This window comes from Leptonychotes weddellii, unplaced genomic scaffold (genome assembly GCF_054177405.1).
Source record: "Leptonychotes weddellii isolate Sample4059 unplaced genomic scaffold, ASM5417740v2 HiC_scaffold_7954, whole genome shotgun sequence".
In the NCBI taxonomy this organism is placed as follows: domain Eukaryota; kingdom Metazoa; phylum Chordata; class Mammalia; order Carnivora; family Phocidae; genus Leptonychotes; species Leptonychotes weddellii.
In genome coordinates, this window is record NW_028049974.1 from 1 (window position 1) to 7897 (window position 7897).

Consider the following 7897-nt stretch of genomic DNA (forward strand, 5'->3'; position numbering starts at 1 on the left):
GGAGGGGGAGACAAACCATGAGAGACTATGGACTCTGAGAAACAAACTGGGGCTTTTTGTAAGAGAGGGGGATGGGGGCATGGGTTAGCCCAGTTGATGGGTATTAAGGAGGGCACATATTGTGTGGAGCACTGGGTGTTACACACAATGAATCATGGAACACTACATCAAAAACTAATGATGTATGGTGATTAACATAACAATAAAAAATTTTTTAAAAAAAGAGCCCTGGCCTCAGATGACAGGCAGGAGTGGGAATGTGAAGAGGGGCTACTGACAATAAAGCCTCTTGACCTGGTATGCCCTGTAACCAACACAGGTTCTTCACCTGCATATTTTCCTCAGGAAAAGATGAGAAGAATGAGGCTTTCCAACAAAGCCTGTGCCAAAAACGGATATGAACTACTTGGTTCTGATAACCAGCTAAGTACCTGGCATTACTCTGATAACTACCACTTCACTGAATAATCCTGCAGGGAAAATTGACAGAAAAACCCAAATTAATTCCGAGTCCATCTATAAAGGGAGTCAGCCTTTGCCCCTGGAATTCTTCTTGGGCCATGTGACCTGGTGCCCTGGTGCCAAAAAAGTAAACTGTTTAAAATTCCTAACAAAAAGTTGGATAAAGTGCTGGGTATCCAAAATAATAAGATGGCTTACCCTATTCTTAGTGTAACGGGCTCTGCCTGAAGCAATTCCAAGTCTCTGAAAATAAGCTTCAAAATCACTTCCAGATCCCAGTTTGTTGATTCTAGATGTAGAATATGAATATATATATATACACACAGGGAGAAATAAATACATAAATTAAAAAAATTATGAAATAAATGGGACAGTGAATCCAAGCAAGGAATTGCATAGCGTATTTACAAGAATTAGGAGAAGGTACACCATTACACGATACTTTACTATCATGTGCTAGAAACTGGTGTGATAAAAATATATTCTGCATTGACTGACTACAGCCAGAGTTGAACAGTGCCAACAAAGACAGCAGCCTAGTGACTACAGTCTGTTTTTTTTTTTTTTTTAAAGATTTTATTTATTTATTTGACAGCACAAGCAGGGGGAGCGTCAGGCAGAGGGAGAAGCAGACTCCCACTGAGCAGGAAGCCCGAGACTATAGTCTATTTTCAGCATTTTATGGTATTTATTTAGAGGGGAAAATAAGATTTGGTCACTCTCAGAACTATAATCTAGTAAGAAAACTGCCATGAGGGACACCTGGGTGGCTCAGGTCATGATCCAGGGTCCTGAGATTGAGGCCCACATCAGGCTCCTTGCTCAACGGGGAGTCTGCTTCTCCCTCTGCCTCTCTTCCTACTCGTGTTTTGTTTTGTTTTTTTTCTCTCTCTCTGCCAAATAAAATCTTTAAAAAAAAAAAAAACTGCCATGATAAAGTATATTTAAAATAAAAATTAAGAATAAAAATATTTAAGATCATTAAGAATCTCAATGTGCCTTATTTAGAAATTTAATCAAAATACATTTCTTTGCATATAGTAAAGAAAACCAGTACATACATATTTATATACATATATAATAACAAAAATTCTTAATAAAATGGTGAGTAAAGCAGAATATGCATTAGGAACATAACTATATACTTCCAAACTATTATGTGTTGAGATTTAGACCTTGGATTTTTTTTTTTTAAGATTTTATTTATCCCAGGACCCTGGGATCATGACCTGAGCCAAAGGTGGATGCTTAACAATAGAACCACCCAGGCGCCCCTGACCTTGGATCTTTTTAAAACCTTTTTTTCTACTCCAGTAATTTTTTTTTAATAAGCATGTGAAACTTTTATAGTGGAAATGCAAACTTCCACAAGACTTATTTGGAATATGGAATGAAGCTATACACTCTTACTAGTTTTTAGAAATAGTATTGCAGGAGAAACAAAAAATTCAAGAAAGCTGCTATTGTAACTCATTTGGAGTTACGTGATTTATTAATTATCTAACACATATTTGAAATTTAATGCAAGAATGCAAAATAATACCTGATAATGTGGCAAAATAATTTTGACTAAAAGTCTGCAAAACTAGAATCTATTATAGATCGAATGATGGCTATTCTGTCCGATTAGCAAATCAAACACTACAAGAGGGATTCTCTGGGATTATCTTTCCTCTACTCAAATTGTTGACACATCTAAGAATTGCATGTCTGGAGAAACAAGGGGCAAAGGGGAATTCATAATTTATAATTATAATTTATCCTAGTAATTTACCTAGGAAAATTTATATTTTCAGATGAAGGGTCCTTTTCCAACCAGCTTTCATAAAGAGATTTACTCTCAAAACCATCATCTGGGCTGGAGATCTGGAATGAAAAAATCAAATATTGTGAATTAGAGGCAGAAGCAACTAAAATCTGACCATATGTTATCAACTTCTTACTATATGGATATGTGTTATATTCTTTATAGAAAAACAAAAGCAAATGGCAAGAAAAAAAATCCAATCAAATTCTTGTTCATTTTTGTTGTCTGCCTAATGGTAATTTTGCCAGGGACCTGGGATAAAATTTCCTGCTTCTTTTGGTAAGCTTTTTACTAGAGTTCCAGATTTTTTAAAAATGTCATCACTTTGATTTTTGGGAGCTTAGATCTCTTTTAGTGGCAAGTTACTGGGGGAAACTTTAGAAAGATTTACTTTAGTAAATTGCTTTTGTCCAAGAAGACCTATAAAAAATGGCCTCAGGGCAACAGATATGCCTGAAGAAGCTAAGCTTGAAATTGGCAATGTAAGTCCTGGCTTTGTAGGGCAGGTGGGATAAGGAGGAAATGCCATTTTAGAAAGTCAAATTATATTTAAACAAAGTTGGAATTTGATGGGTTTTAAAAGCTCTGTGCAACCTCAGATTTCTCTTTGGAAATTCTAAGAGCTTCTGTAATTCATGAACCTTTTTTACTACCCTCATTAAAAGTATGCCCATAAACATAACTTTTCTTTCTCCACTTGAAGAAAAGCAGGGCCACGTGGTGGAAAAATTGCAGACTTCAAAGGCTAAAGTCTATTTTAAATCCATATTATCACACATACCCAACTGAAATTTGGTTATAGCTCTACTTTAAAAAAAAAAAAAAAAAAAGGCATACCCTACTTATGCAGCTCTGAAAGCATTATAACCTTTGGTGTACTCCCCTCTTGAAGCCCTAGTTTTGTGTAAGTGGGGATAATGGTCCCCATCTTAAATTTATTTTTTTTTTTAAGATTTTATTTATTTGCGAGAGAGACAATGAGAGACAGAGAGCATGAGAGGGAGGAGGGTCAGAGGGAGAAGCAGACTCCCCGCTGAGCAGGGAGCCCGATGCGGGACTCGATCCCGGGACTCCAGGATCACGACCTGAGCCGAAGGCAGTCGCCCAACCAACTGAGCCACCCAGGCGCCCCAATGGTCCCCATCTTAACATAAAGATCAATTCCTCTGATATTTTCTCTGGCCTTATACAGAGTTGGTTGTTTACCTTATCATTGCATATGCGGTCCTGAGCTTAGAAACAGTCCTGGCACTCCACAGTCATCCCTTTGCATGTTGCAGCTGCAGAGATGTTCTGTTCATTTCTAGCCAATTCACTGGGTTCTACTCTACTCTGCTCCTGCCAACTTGCAATAGCTAAGAACCTGTTCCAACTCCCACATCCTGCTTAGATTGAATTCCCGAAAAATCCTTTCATTTTCTGGAATCATCATCTCAGTCTAGCACTAACCAGAATGGTGTCCCTTCAGCCTGGTCTCCCTGGATCATACTTTCTGTCTCTGATATACACATCTTCATAGTTGCTGACCCTCCTCCATTATTCCAACACCCTGTCCCATTTCTTTCTTTTATCAGGCAGCTGCCCTTCTCTCTAAGCTCTGCCCTCTACAACTCTTGTCCTATTCTCAAGTTGCCAGCATGGTTTCACTGTGCCAACACACACTAGGGGTTGGTAAAATTGTAATAATCAGTTCATGGGAGAAGACAAGTCTTTTTCTACTGGGTTTTGGTATGGCCATAGATAAGCATCTGCCTCTGTACAAAGGGGCATAGACCTAAACATATCTCTGTTGGCCCTAACATTCATACTCTTTTTTTTTTTTTATTATTTTGAAAGAGCACAAGCATGGGGGGAGGAGCAGAGGGAAAGAGCATCTCAAGCAGGCTCCATGCTGACACGGCTCGATCTCACGACCCTGAGATCATGACCTGAGTCAAAATCAAGAGTCAGACGCTTAACTGACCAAGCCACCCAGGTACCCCTAAAATTCTTCTTATTCTTGACATTAAAGGCAGGAGCCATCTCTAGGACAGCACAAAGCATAAATGTATATGCTGAGAAGGATTTTCTCAGGCTTTTAGATAAGATTATTTTATAGGACGTTCCAATAAAAGGATCAAGAACACAAGCTACCCAATATGTTGAGAGTTGGGATGGGAATAATAAAAAGACTCTCATTTGAGAAAACTAGTTTTTAAAGACACTAACAGGAAAAAGGAAAGGGCAATAATAAGGGAAAGTGGGAAACAGTACCTTCAGAAAAGTGACACTACTTCACATTGTAATGTAAAGTGATACAGAAATATTTCTGTAAATTCTACAATGAACTATTTAAATGAAGTACACAGATGTCAAGTGAATAGCTTATATAATTTTTAGAGTACATTAGAGTTCAGAGTACTTTTTTACCAATATTTACAAAATTCCTATAAGAGTTATTTTCATTTTGCTGTTAGAGTTGCTACAGCTTAATCTATTCACTACGCTGATACAGAGTGATCTTTCTAATGAACAAATATGATAATGTATAACCTTGTTAAAGATCTTTAATTTCTCTATCGCCAGATTTCTGAACTTGGCCTATTTGTCAGCCCCATTTCTTACCATCTTTCCACCAAAACCTTATGCTCATGTCACACTGAGCCACCTAGAGGTAAGGAAATATTCTCTTTCATATCTCCACATCTGTTTTAGGTACTGTGTTCTATGCTGAGAATGCCTTCTCTCTTACTTTCACATCCTTCCATTTTACAGGCCAAGCACTAATTATTCTATAAACCTCTTCTGATGCTTCCCAGCTACCCCAGGATTTCAGATTCTCTATTCCATAATTGTTCTCCATTGTTGGTAGTCCCCAGTATTCTACTGAAGTATAAATCCTCATTTACGAGAGTGTATCCTCTCTGGATTACTAAGTATTTGGATTCAGTGACCATGTCTTTTTATTGTTGCTGCTGCTAGAATTCACTTTATAGGGTCTGACCCAAGGCCTTTTCCATTTTCAGCTCAGTGTTCTGTTCTATCAAAATGCCTCTACCACATGAAATTACGTACCTAATACTTGACAACAGTGCACACAATTATTAATAGCTACTATTAGAAGAGACCAGCAATACTATTTTTATAGTTGGGTCATTTAAATACTGTATTAAAGATTTTGTTCTGACTTGATATATACACAAATCAGCTATATCTCTCACCAGTTTAAAAATCAGTACCACTAATTAAGAAAACAGGTGTCATTCACGTATCCATTCATCAGAAAACATTAAGACAGATTTACTTACCTCTTTTGTTAGTTTATACACCAACTGGTAAAGAAGAGGTGTACAGTCAACTCTGAGAGTATAATTGCCTGAAAAAAATAGAGTGTATTTTAATACTTCCAAATGAAATTCCAATAGAAGTCTAATTCTATTTCTAATTGTAAACAAGGTATAATAGACTTGAAATTGAAGGCAAGGAATTAGAATGGAGTGGAAATAGTTCTTCAGGAGCAAGAGAGGCTGCAGTGTATAGGAGGGCTTTGGATGCTAAGGCAGCAAGTCCCACAGTAATCCTAGCATCATTTTTTTTTTAAATGTTTTATTTATTTATTCATGAAAGTCAGAGAGAGAGAGAGAGGCAGAGGGAGAAGCAGGCTCCCCGCCTAGCAGGGAGCCCGATGCGGGACTTGATCCCAGAACCCTGGGATCATGACCTGAGCTGAAGGCAGACGCTTAACCATCTGAGCCACCCAGGTGCCCCACCTAGCATCATTTTTAAGGTGCTATCTCTTAGGGGGACTTTGGCAAAGGAAGTGATAAAGCTATACCATCCATTCTTTATTTACTCAATTCAACAGTATCAAGACATAAGACTAGAGCATTTCAGTAACTCATAAGTATGCTCTAACATTACCTAGACATCATCATACAATGAAAGCCTAGAGACACAAATGTCACATGTTGAGTTCCAAGGGAAGTCTGTAGTTTGTGTTTACTTCAAATTGTTCCAATACATACAGGAGGTATTTCTATATGGAATATTCTGTAAAATATTCTTCTGAAATATTTTAGCCAAATTCGTTTAATATCTCCACAGGAAGAATATGATTAATATTAATACTGGAGTTTTAAGTAGTAATTCAAGATAGGCAAATAGCAAATATACTGAAGAAATTACGATCAGTAGCTTAATTATGAATCATACACTCATTCATTTGAATCATGATTTTCCCTGTGGTAAAATGGAAAATGAAGGTATCATTGAAGAATTTCATAGGAAGAAAATAACCTTAGTTTATAAGTTAGTTACAATTTGCAGACTTAAAAGATGATACATTGTTTCATAATCTGAAATAAAATATACCTTCTATAGATGAATCTGAGTTGATATAAGCAACGCTTCTCTCCTGGAGTGTTTTTGCATTCTCCTACAGTTGAAGCAAAGTTGTTAATTCACAATATTTATAATTGTGGAAATGTAAAATAAAAATAAGCAAATTAGTATAAAAGTGGTCTACAGATATCTTTATGAATCAAATACCTATGCCTTTGAACATAATTTCTAAGAAAATGCAGATAACTGGCTGGTTGACAACATTAATGCAATTAAAATCAGTAAGGAAAATATCACACATAGCTACTATTTATAGCAATAGCAGGAATTGTCACAGAAAAAGTATTTTCAAAGTGTGGTTCCTTGATTCCTTGCATTAGAATATGAAGGGGTGAGGCTCCCAGAATCTGGGCCCCACTGCAGACCTAATGAAAAAGAATTTCTGAAAGGCCTGGAAATCTGTATTTTCTATAAGGTATCCCTGGAAATCCTTACATATACTGAAGTTTGAGAGATATACTGAGACTGGATACCCAAGTAAAGTATAAGTGAGAAATAGAGAATTTCCATTTATCTATTTTTGAAAGAGGAGATATAAAGAAAAAATAATTTTAAAAAAAGGATAGAAAAAAACTACAGGGAGAGAAAGAAAGACATTAGGACAGTCTCTCTTTTTCCCCCCTCCCCTCGCTCTCACTCCTAACACACACACACACACACACACACACACACATACAAGATAAAGTAGAAAATACTATCACGTAGACGGGAATATGCTGAGAGCCTTTTACTTCCATCTAGTTTGCTACCTTATAAGAACATGCTATAACAGGAGGCAGTCCAAGATAGAAGCATAGAAATACCCTGAACTCAGTTCCCAGACACACCAAATCTATACCTACATATAGACCAATTCCTCCTGAAGAACTAAGGGCTGACTGAACACCTTCTACACAACAAAGAATAGAGGGACCACATTAAAGGAGGGTAGAACAGCAGAGACACAGTAACATTGAGAACAACCACCCCCAATGTGGCAAACTATAGTAGGGAGAGATAGTTCTGAGGGGCCCATGTGCAGACTTGCCCACCCTGGGGCACAGAAAATCAAAACAAACCACAGTAGTTTAAAGGGAAAATAAACTATTAAGTGAAGGATATTCATTTACTAACCTTAGAACGTCTGCCAAATGGGCTTAACTACTGAAACTCTCTCCAGGGTCGGAGGTACTCAGTCCCCTAACCCAAATCAGCTCCAGCTGTCCCACCAAGGTGACCCAGGCACAAAGCACCCACATCATACCCGGC

The 7897-nt window shown here is 37.4% G+C and overlaps 1 long non-coding RNA gene across 1 annotated transcript; it reads right to left on the minus strand.

Moving 5' to 3' along the window:
* Positions 1–660: 660 nt before the first annotated feature.
* Positions 661–6936, minus strand: LOC145719880 (uncharacterized). The gene is made up of 4 exons (XR_014142661.1): positions 6620–6936; positions 5557–5624; positions 2237–2328; positions 661–751 (listed from the first exon to the last, which is right to left on the minus strand). It is a non-coding gene; the product is annotated as an uncharacterized LOC145719880 (long non-coding RNA).
* Between the last annotated feature and the right edge of the window lie 961 nt (positions 6937–7897).